The following is a 12,106-nucleotide window of genomic DNA, read 5'->3' as shown; positions in this document are numbered from 1 at the left end:
CGAATATTCTAAATTTGAATACATATCCAAATAGTAAAAAGAAACAGACGTTTGAATATGAAAATTTGAGTATTATGAGAGAGGGAACAAACCGGAAGTAAACAATCAATGAGGGTAAAGAAGGAGACGGAACAAAGACAATAACGTAAATCTTTACCTGCAGAGACAACGAGAAATGTCTGTCTATAAGAGCCAACGCCAATATCGTTGGACAATTCGGTTGTTTATGACCAAAATACGAGCTGCTCCGCTACCGCAGTGTAATCAGCGTTATTTTTTTGGGGGGGCATTTTGGGCTTTTATTTTGAAAGGAAAATTGAAGACATGAAATGGGAGAGGAACGGGGAATGACATGCGGAAAATGGCCGCAGGTCGGAATCGAACCCTGGGCTGCTGCGGTAAGGACTCAACCAGATGAGCTATCCAGGCGCCCTGAAATTAAGTTTTCTGTATATAGGTTTGTTTTTTGTGACGGTTATCTGTACACGCTGTGACTATACAAATCACAACATGTAAATAGGAAGATGTTGGCGTTATTTTGTCTCTCATTGGGAGCAGTAGGCTAGAGGGAGCCGGTTACCTCCAGGATCTGTGCTAAGCTAGGCTAGCGGTGGGTGCGCCAGACAGAGTTACGACCGTACGGAGATGAGAAGGGTACGTATGGACTTATCTAACTCTGGGGGATACGGTGAATAAGCTAAAGTCCCAATAAGTCGGCGTGTTCCTTTAAATAAATATACCTACACTAGTGTAGGTATGTCTCACGTTGTATTGTACGTTCTATAATTAACTTTGAATCGAAAACTAATTTCAAACATATTAGGAAAAAGACAGTTTTTCAGAGATTTTCACACTGATCTTGTGATCAAGAAGGGTGTTGAATTAGTACATCACACTGTTAGTTATTCGTCTAACCTAACAAAGGTTAGACTACATATTATAGGAAATAAAAAGAAAACATCATGCTCACTAGATTTATTATAGCTTTCTTAACTCAATTAGATTTGCCAAATTTACTGATGCACAAAAGATGAGGGAACAAAGTGATGGATGTGTGTTGTGTTGACGTTTGTGTTTTTTTTGTTTGTTTTTTTCATATTGCATTAGTGAAGGGATTTGTGTTTTCGCATGAGTTGCAATAACCAACTCATCAAACTTCTCAGCAGTATAATAGGAAGATGGAAAAAGCCAGCCACTAAGAGTGGCATTCCCCATGTTTTCACAGGCTGTTAGTCGTGTATTGTTTAAAGCAGTTCCTCCTCCTCTCTTAAATCAAGTCACTGTCTGTGCCACTTCCTGACAACCTCCAATAAAGAGACACCCGGGTGCCGAGCAGCAATAATTCCTCCTGGCACCATAGGCTTGTCATTGTTTAAGGTTTGAGGAACAGGTCAGAAACCCATCTGGGGTGGACGTGTTGCTGCAGGGCTGAGCTGAGCAGAGAAAGTCAAAATAAGAGTACAGCAATGTGATGAAGTTAGAAAATGTGCTCCCAGTTTCCACTGTAGCTTCCAAAATTATGCAGGACTTGATGGTTAAGTTGAGGGGTTAGCCGGGTGAAGCACACAGTGCCTCATTATCTCTTACAGACGCACACGCACGCGCACACACACACACACACACACACACAGACACAGACACAGACAGGTTTCCAGCTTAATGGCCCCAGGGCCATAGTTGCCCCAGAGAATTTGTTGGTATGCGTCACTTTCCTTTTTGTCTTCCAATCAGAGAGAGAGACTGAGAGAGTGAGCGTGTGTGTGTGTGTGTGTGTGTGTGTGTGTGTGTGTGTGTGTGTGGACATGCAATGTCTTTTACCGCATAGTGGGGATGGAGAGACTTTCGGCAAGATTTCGGCGAACACCGTTATGTTTTACAGTTAGATCTCATTTAATACTGTCTGGATAGTATTTCTAAACATTTACAAGATTTGCCTTAGTTGTTATGGTGGCAGCTCAGTGGCACCTGCTATGGTTACTAACAGTGATAATATAAAGTTTATAAGACTTTATATTTTTAAGAGATTATTGTTTGGTGGAGATATTTTGTCGGTGCACGGTGTCTGGTGATTGACAGAAGGTAGTCTGAAAAAACTAATACTGGTGCAGAAAAAAAAGTTAAAGTATAGATGTATGGTCTTCAGCTCTCCCTCCACCGTCTTGCGCCAGGTATTCTTTGGTCGGTCTCTTGGGTTTGCTATCTGGTGTCCAGTGAAGGGCAGTTTGCATAATGTTTTCTTTGCTCTCTACGTATTACATGTCCAATCCATTTCCATCGCCTTCTCGTAATGATGGTAGCCATGTTGTCATGTTTACACTGGCTGAGTAGAAGTTGATTGGAGATGGTGTTGGGCCAGAATATTGTCTTTATTTTACATAGGCTTTTGGTGTGGAAGGTCGACAGTTTGTGGAGACTAATTCTGTCTGATCATTGTTAAACCACAACTGTGCATCTGGGCTCTAAATACTCTGGGAACCTGTTCTTTGGGCGCTCTGCAGTCTACTCTATGGTTACTCTATGGTATTGATTGAAGAGGTTTAAACTGTGATTTGTCAGTCCATAGTACGTCCAGCTGATATTAACAGTGCTAACCCTAGACTAACCTTCTGTTTCTATTGTGAAGTTTGAAGAATAGCTTTGCCAAAGCGACACGTTGCCTGTTAATTCCAGCTTGTTATATAGACGGCGTTGTTGTGCACTTGACACTGAAACAGGAGCCTGTTCCTATTTGCACACATTTTGATGCTAAGCTTCCTGTTTATTTTACCAATGACTGCTGATTTCTTCTTTTGTTTTCGTCTCTCTCTGCCCTTTCAGTTATCAGTCTGGTTGAACCATTGTACAGCGTTTTGTTCTCCATGTACAAAACAAAATAACACATTAGTAAAGAGGACTTTTTGCAACCTAAAAGCATCATAGACCGTTTAGACATATAGCTCGATCTGAGACATCTTCCTACCCAATCAAGCTTTTGTTGCAGGCGATTCCAAACTTTTGAACGATAAAGTAATGTATATGAAAAAAAGCTGCCTAGTGTGAGAAGATGTAGACGATTAAACAAGACAAAAAGAAATTGAATCTCTTGGCATAATCAAAAAAGAGCGGGCATAAACGTGCATTACAAATGTCATCATAGCAGTGTGTGGTTTTGTGTGTGTGAGTTTTGATGTGTGGAATGCTGCGAGTGTAAGATGAGGTAGAAGATTAAGCAGACTTTATTTCCCTCTTAACTACCAGCAGTGAAAGTATGGCTGCGCTTTAGATCACCGTGGCATAAAAAGGCTTTAGTGTCCTATCAGTGCTACCACTGAGACAGGCTATGTCTCTCTTCCCATTCTAACTCATACTCTCTCACTCTTCCCCCTTCTTCCTCTGATTGACAGTTTAAAGAAGGCTAATGAATGACCTGGCCTTTATTATGTAGAATTGATAAAAAATTGATAGTGATAGAGCCGAGACCGGGGAGTGTTCATCAGAATACTGAATGCTGCCTTGGCTGAGAGGTCAGTGCGGGTTTGTGTGTGTGTGCGATTGTGTTTGTGTATAACCCTCTGAAATGATTGTCTTTTAGGGTGGTTTGTCTGATTGGAAGAGGCAGTTTTTAAGTGAGAAATAACAGGCAGAGGGAAGGGTCAGAGTTTCAGAGATGGCAATGTTGGTCTGTGATCCACCGACTTTTCCTCTCGCAACATCATTAGGTTGGCATTTGTGGTTTTGTGCCTAATACTTTGGTTTATGACCAAAAGTCTGCAACATTTATATCATTCCAATCAATCTCAGCTCTACTAAACTAAGGTGGCGATCACGGTAAACACTATACCTGCTAAACATCAGTATGTTAGCATTGAGACTGCCGGTTGTGTGGCCTTAGACACACACACACACACACACACACACACACACACACACACACACTATCCAGTCAGAGTTCCCATTTGTACACAATAAATATAAAAATTAGGGCTGTCAATCGATTAAAAAATGTAATCTAATTAATTACATACTCTGTGATTAATTAATCGCATACATAATTAACGGTGCCTGAACCGATACTTTTTAAGGAAGTAAAAAAAAAGAAAATAAAGGGTACTAAACAACAGTTGGTGACATTAAAGAATGGCTTGTTTATTGCTAAGGCCATATGGTCAAAATTAAATGTTTAATAATAATGTATAACAATAACAATAACTTATTTCACTAGTAAATTGAACGACAAAAACAACCACCAGATGGTAAAGGACATTTACAATAACTTCAAATGCACCACGATGCTGTAGTTTACCAGTTTCATTGAACGCACCGTCTGTATTGTTTCTCCGACGGCAGCTGCAGATTGTTACATCCCGGTGTTGAATCCTCTACAGTAAAACACAGTAAAACTTTACACCGTTTAGCGTTAGCTGTCAGCATTTTAACCATGTTTAATCCAGCTACTAGCTAGCGGTAGGCTAACGTTAGCTGCTGTCGAGTATATATGTGCAGCAGTGTTTGTGTCTCAGAGCATCAGAGACAAGCGCAGACATATCAGTGGCACCAGATATCGGTAGCCAGGGTTGGCAGGAAGAAGATTTTTACAAGTAAATGTTCCAATTAATAATCAAGGCAGAACATTCTCTTCTCCCTCCTTCATTTTACAGTTGAATGGGGCTAGAACGGCTCCGGGTCAAACGTCAATATGGAATAGATTAATCTGCGTTATTTTTTTTAACGCGTTATTTTTTCTCAGATTAATTAATCGAAATTAACGCGTTATTTTGACAGCCCTAATAAAAATCCAGAGGGCAGAATGCCATGAGTCTCCTTAAGGTTTTGTCCGCCCTTGGGTTAAATTTACAAGCATGTAGAAAGACACGCATGAAGATAATAAAAGGATGGATTAAACATGGTTACGGCCTTTTAAACCTGATAATGGACTACAGCACAACACATCCCATCACTGCTGCTAAATGGAAACCTTGCAGCTGGCAGCTGTGCTTTTGATTGTGTTATTGTTATAATTATACTGATTGATAATGGACCTCTGAGGATTCCAAAAAATCGTTTTTTGGTCCTTATTTATTTATTTTTGTCTGAGGGATAAAGACTCATCTGTTGTCCGCAGCTGGTTGATGAGATGGAGAGAGAGTTGTGGTTACTGTGTCAAGTGGTAATTGAGTTCTCTCTCAAACCGTATGCTGTCGTTCAGTATCGGCTAATGGCTTCTACAGCCTTGGGCGCAGATGACATCTTCTGCCTTCGAGGATGATTGTAAAGCCCAAATAATAATGAAATGCATTATGAATGATTTTTTGAAAAATCCTACTTTGCTCCTAGGTCATTACATTGGAAAGTACTGTGTGAGTTGCTGCATTGAATAAAGCCAGTTTCAAGTAGTATTTGGCGGTCTAAAATCATGTTTTAAGTACAATAAGTGTGGTGAATTAATATATTGGCATAGACAATGTATTAACATAGAACTATGGGCTGGATAAAGCTCCAGAAGATGACTAAGGATCAATTGTTTTATCATTGACATTGAGGAGTGCTGATATAAAATGTAAAAAGACATATGGCTATTTCCAGACATCAATGAAAAGGACTTGCGTCATTCTCGACACAGCTTGGTTAAGATAATTGGATTTAATAGCCTTTCAGCAATTGTTATTGAATATCCATATCTCAACGAAATGATCCTTTTGTCGAGAACTTTTTGTCTCACTCTCTCTTTCTTACTCTTTCAATCTGTCGTACTTTTACTGAAGAGACAAAAATATCCCACAGTGGAACAAGTCATTGCATCTATAGTGTAGGTGAAACACAGGCTGAAGTCAGTAGCGGCCCTGTTTTATTGGTCATATACAGCTACAGTTTAGTTTTTAAAATAAGTACCAGCTCTGTCTCACACACTCCCTGTCTGTCTTAACCCCCAGTGTTTCTCTTGCTGTGTCTCTATTTACAGCTCATACTGTAAGCTGTGGTTTCATAAACATTGGGCCACTGCAGGACACACCTTTTGTAGGCTGCTCCCTTATCCAGCCTCTGAACTGGGACACAAACGTAACCTGCTGCCAGCTCAGTTGTCTGTGCAGCTACACCTGAAGCCTTTCTATAATAGCAATAGTTGATAACCATCCACCATCATTTTCTATACCTTGTCTTCCTGTGGACGGATCACTAGTCATTCACAGGGCTGATAGACTTAAGCCGTTTTCTCATATAAACTCCAAACAAGGTCCGATGGATCAGGTCCAGACATTGTCCAAAGTTACCCTTTCACACATTTAGCACACACAGGAGATTGTCTGTCTCAGATGTGTTACTGGAAAGAATTGCTTTAGGTGAAGGGTGGTGTTGGGTAGAGCGTGCAGGAGACAGGACACGGTGTTGATTACACAACGGCAAGAGACAACTGAGTCTCTTGCCGTTTCTTGTATTTGTCTGACGATTTAGGCGGCGGCCCTTACCTACAGAAGTTCCCAAATCTTGTCGTCTCTCTAGTTAGACATTTTTGTTGTTGTCTTCATGTAAGTGCCCTTTCTTCTTCACCCTCAGATGTTTGTTTTCTTCCGGTTTAGTGCGATCCGATAGAAACGTCATCAACACGCCTACTCGCTCGCTGTGAGTTGTCCGGACAATGAACTTTGCAGTAGGGAGCTGGCAGGGTTGGATGTCCGATCAAACGGATTTGGACATTTGCGTGTCACTCACATACAGCTCTGTGTCTAAATAATGTCTAAATAATTTACAACATGTATACTCACATCCACGCCTATGGGTCATTTAGCATTGCTGCTGTATGGCTTTAAAAGGCACAAGGAATCGGAAAGTTCGCTGAAGTTTATTCAGTTTCCACTTGATTTATTTGACATCAATTTCAACACTAATCACCAAAAGGTCTTTTTTATCTGAATGGGTCAATGCACTTTTGCCATGTATTCATCCCTACCCTCCTTCCGACCATGGTTTGGCTGTTAGAAAGGGAAATTAATTAAATGATATTGGCACCAAAATGTAATTCAAAGGAATCCAGGAAAGGAGAAAGAAAATAGAAAGAAAAAAAAATGGAAATGTAACTTTTAATTGGTAATTATGTGTAGTATAGAACTAAACTGCAGACTTGAGTCTCTGTTGCTGACACATATGATTATGTTGACTATGTTCACTGAGCTTATGTAGTTCTGCTATATGGATGATGTACTGGCTTTTCTCTGTAAACCCCTTTTAACAAAATATACCAAACTTACCTAAAGCAGCCATAGACGAACTTTAACAAGGCAAACATTTGCAATGTTTAGATGTTCTAAAGTAAAGAAGTCTACGAATCTGATCAACCATTTAATACCTATATTTGATACTTAACTAACAAACTCATTGCTACGGACACATTTCAGTCTGTAGTAAAACACATTTAGGTTTGATACCTATCTCTAGCATGGCGTTGTAGTGTACGAATGTGTGTCTGTACGATGTGCACAGCCTAGAAAGCGAGCTAATGATCCTGAAGAGTCACTGAGGCATCATGACTTCATTTCATCACAATCCACTTACTTAATGCTCTCACACTCAAGCATGCTCTCCCAAACCTGGCCATTGATTAGTACTTTTTTGGTCTGATAATGTCCGTCTGCAGTGCTCTCACACACTCAGTGTTATTCCTCCCATTCTCCCCAGTGGGAGAATAAATATGTGCAAAATGACCATGTACAAGGTTATTGAAGGTGCAAAACAGAGCGGAGTGGTTGAGGCAGAAACTACATAGATGGTAGCTCTGATAGTTATCAGTAGGACAGAGGTGAGGTGTTGTCTTTGGGCAGAAAAGATTTTCTGTATCGGTCCTTGTGTCTGTTAGAGAAAGATCTCTGCTGTCTGTCCAGTAGATGGTGGAGAGATGATGGATGGGTATGTTTTTGAGGGATGTGGTTAAGAAGAAGAGAGAATGATTGAATGAGCTAATCAACAGAGGAGAAAGACGTAGGCAAGGCTTTAATTAGATGTAACTCCCCTGCCCTCCTCTCATTGTTTACCCTCCTTCTTTCTAGATTGCATTAGATTCCCTTTTGTCCCTTATCTTTGCTTGTGCCAAGACTTTCAAGAGGACTGCGAAACCACCGCTGAGCCTTTGTGGGTAACCTGGGATAAATAATGCATCGCTGTTTTGACTGGGCCCCATTCTATAGCCGCTAAGAGCAACTCTTCTGCTGCAGGGATCCAGCTCACTGGCAGCTTGATGTATAGAGAAGAGCGTGATTAGACAGACAGAGATACAGAGAGGGTACATTTGTGTAGTTGAATTGACAGAGAGGAAAAGTGATGGGCAGAGCGATAGAGACAGAGAGCTAGACAGAGATGGTGACAGATGTCCAACTTAGGAACTAGTCTGTGTCTTTACATCAGGATATACAGGTTTTTGCATTTGAGTGACAAATCTCTTAGTGGTCCTGTCAGCTGCCAAAATTGGAGATCCGTTGGAGAATTGGCTCTTGGCATAAAATGTCTAGATACAGAACAGCCGTCCTGATATAAAGTGAGTAAACTGAGAATGATTCAAGTTTTAGAAGGGACTGTCCATTCAACAATGTCTAGATAACACTGAAGACTCTGACAAGGCACATTTATAAGGGACTTACAGTTGCCAACAAGTCCTATACAAAGCCACCAAACAGGGCCTTTCTCAGTATCTTTAACAAATGACTCTTAATGAGTGTTTTGTGATCTACCACCTCTATGGTAAAGTAGGGGGCAGAGAAAACCATTTGGTTATTGTTAAAGGAATATTGTGGTGAGAGTTAGGATGCCGGCTTGGTTAAAAGATAGCAGTGTTGGCTGTTGGTGCAAGATGGGCCATGAACCACATGTCAAATGGCGTTTTTCCATCACATGGTACCTACTCTACTCGCCTGGCCTGGTACTAGCCAACAGGTACTTTATTTAGTATCACCTCCATCGAGGTTCCAAGTGAGCTGAAGCGATACCAAGAGGTGACGTGAAAACCTGCAGACTACTGATTGGTCGGAGAGAATCGTCACTAATCACTGCGTCATCATTGCTAGCGACAGACGGGGGTGTCCTGAACAATTTTTAAAATAGTTTCGCCAGCGGTGTGCTGCCTCCAGCTTCTTTTTGGAACTAAATGTGTCTTCTGGCAAACCGCCACATGCCAAGAATCAAAAACAACACACCTTCCACGTCCTGTGTGTGTGTGTGTGTCGCGTTAGGTCACGGCAGTTTCCTGCTGCGTCGCTATGACGACCAGTCACGCTCACCTCACGTATGAGGCGGTACTAAATCTGCAATGGAAAAAGAAGGACGGGGCACCGTGATCCGAGTAGAGCTGCTACTAGCAGTGGGTAAGCGCCAAAAAGTTGCATGCTTTGTTGACTCAGCCTTCTTCAGAAGTAGATGTTCAGACCAGAAACAGCCCTACCAGTAAAAAAAACAAACGCAAAGAGCTACGTTGGTGGGGGGCGAGTTGCTTCAGCGACCGGTGAGGCAATGCAATATGATCCACAAAGTCCAATTTAAGTAACAGATCCATCAATTTGAAGGTGTATCAAACACTGAAACACTGCACAGCAGTTTATATTATTACAGTGTAGGATTTTACAACCCTGGAAAGGTTTCACAGCGGCAGTCCTTTTATTTGTCTTTGTGATGATCACCAGGTAATGCTTGAGATTGCAAAGTAATCCATCAGGAAAGTGCCTCTGGGAGTATTTCATTTCTTCAACACCTTGCCATCGTAGTCTTTCCCATTCAGATGAATGAAAAAGGCTGCATTCTTTCACGCAATGCAATCGTCTGTCTGTCTGAAGGTGGAGGTTTTGTGACGGCAAAAGAAAGTCATCCTATTTCTGCAGTAGTTAGGACAGTAGAGGGGACAGTAGTTACTCTCATAGCCTCAGGAGTTGGAAAGTGTCGGAAGAGTGTAAACATATTTCAGTGTTTGAACAGGTTTTTATCACAGAGCAAGACATTTTCTTATGATTTGACTCTGATCTAGTTTTCAGTCGCATAAAGAATGTAACCAATGTAAGCCAAGCAGCCCTCTGTCAGGACCATTGCAAAAGTCAAAGCTTTCTCGCAGTGAAACAGCAGGTGCACACTTTTATTACAATTACGGTAGGCTTAACTACTATAATGCATTAGTCTCCAGTGTCCTCAAAAAGTTTGCTGCTGGCAGAGTGTAACTGGAACAAAGAACTAAGCTCACCTCACTGCTTAATCACACCACTGCTGTTTTTAAATCCCTGCACTGGCTGTGAGGTTTTTTAAGGATAGATTTTTAAGATCCTGGTAATATAAATATAGTCTCACAGTTGACTTCATAGTTTATATGCTTCAAAGTTATGTCTGTCGTGCCCTCTCATCCACAGATTCTCTGCTGCTGCTTAAGCCAAAAACACATTGCTGTGGCTTTGCTGTGTTTGATTACCTACCTAGCTTGACACATTTGCTAGAAGAAAAAAAGAAGAAACTGATTGATTGCCAAAACTGATTCCTGAATCTGATTGCCGAATCTTTTCGCCAAAACGATTGCTTAGCACATGGGCTGGCACGGCCGCTTCGCTTCTGATCGCAGCTGGTATGAACTGACAGATTGGATAACATGGGCACCGAAATTTTTTAAAAGAATCCGCTTCACGGGACTTCGCGGCGCTTGTGGCGTCCAGTGTGTGTGCCGTTACTGCACCAAAGATGAAAGACTACGGTGAAGCTGCCTGCTGCAGTTTTGGACAAAAGCCTGATGAAGATACACTTTTGTTTTTACTACTTCCCTCCTAACTTTTGTTCAATTTTAAAATCTTATTTAAAAAAATTTATTAAAAATCTCACCTATTTTCTAAAGTGTTCCCGCTTCCTCTGTGTAGTGTATAAATTCAGTATTTCCCCATGACATTCTCCGTCTAAAGTGGACTTGTTCCAGACCTCTCTATCAAAGCCCACTTCTCCCACTTCTGGTTTTGTGCTCAATGACAGGTGTTTTCCTAGTTGGATGGTAGGTGGGATTAAGACTGAGGACGCCATCTTCTTGTCATCAATCTGGATGTGATGGATGCAGTTGAACAGGTTGTTAATAAGTCGGTACATTTATTCGACTTGACAGAGTAGGACCGCAAATAACAGTTATTTTAATTGTCGATCAATCCGTCGATTATTTTCTCGATAGTAGTTGTCTGGTCTATAAAATGTCACAAAACGAGGGAAAATGCCAATCAGTGTTTCCCAAAGCCCAAGATGATGTCCTTAAATGTCTTGTTTTGTCCACAACTCAAAGGTATTCAGTTTAATGTCATAAAGGAGTCACTAAATCATACCACCAAACCAAAAGACTCACATTTAAGAAGCTGGATTCAGAGAGTTTGTTAGATTTATTGTCGGATTAATCGGTTAATCTTTGCAGCTCTGTGACAGATGTTAGGTTATCTGCTTTGAGTTAATTGAAAAGTTACATTTTGGGTTTTTGGCAGTCAAACCTTTTTGAAGGGAATTATTAAGATAATGAGTCAGGGGGCTGAGGGGAAGAAAGAAAGCCACTCTGTGTACAGCATTGTGTTTGATTGTGTGTTCCCCAATCAGTGAGTCAGGGGAGCCTGGGCCTTTGGTGTGTTCACTGTGTACAATAACACCAGCATCTGTCATCATCCCCTGTTTAACTGCCTCTAGAAAACATCTTCAAAGGAAAACCCATGTGTTTGCTGTAATGCTCAGCACCAGCATGGGCTGAAAAGACCTGAACAGGAAGAAGGAGACAGGGGGGTGATTAATGGATGGAGGAGATGGAGAAGAAGAGAACAAAACAGTGAGTCTGAGGAGGAGAAGAGCAAGGGAGGAAAGAGTAAAGGATAAAAGGGTTCCTTCAATAATGATGTATGGACAGTATTGACAGTGTTGTTTTGTGTATTTTTTTTAAATTGACTCTGATAGTTTGTTGTTTGTTTTGTTTTTCTGTCAGCTGACGCCTATTTTGCCATTTCTTTTAACAGCAGTCTGCTGTTAAAGGCAATATTCTCTTAGTGTATCTTTTCTTAAAGCTGGTAGAGCAACCTGTCTTGTCTGTTTCAGGATATTAATATGCGTCGGCCAGGAAATTAGAAAAAAGAGAAGCCACATGTCAAAGGGGCACAAG

General features: G+C 41.1%; 1 protein-coding gene across 1 annotated transcript in view; it reads left to right on the top strand.

Moving 5' to 3' along the window:
• The window catches only part of LOC144523071 (carboxyl-terminal PDZ ligand of neuronal nitric oxide synthase protein-like), a 202,004-nt gene that overhangs the window by 114,508 nt on the left and 75,390 nt on the right, over positions 1 to 12,106 (top strand). The gene's annotated exons all lie outside the window — the stretch shown is intronic.

This window comes from Sander vitreus, chromosome 9, assembly GCF_031162955.1.
Source record: "Sander vitreus isolate 19-12246 chromosome 9, sanVit1, whole genome shotgun sequence".
Taxonomy (NCBI): Eukaryota; Metazoa; Chordata; class Actinopteri; order Perciformes; family Percidae; genus Sander; species Sander vitreus.
Note: the sequence above shows the minus strand (reverse complement) of the source record. Positions and strands in the feature narration are given on the sequence as shown.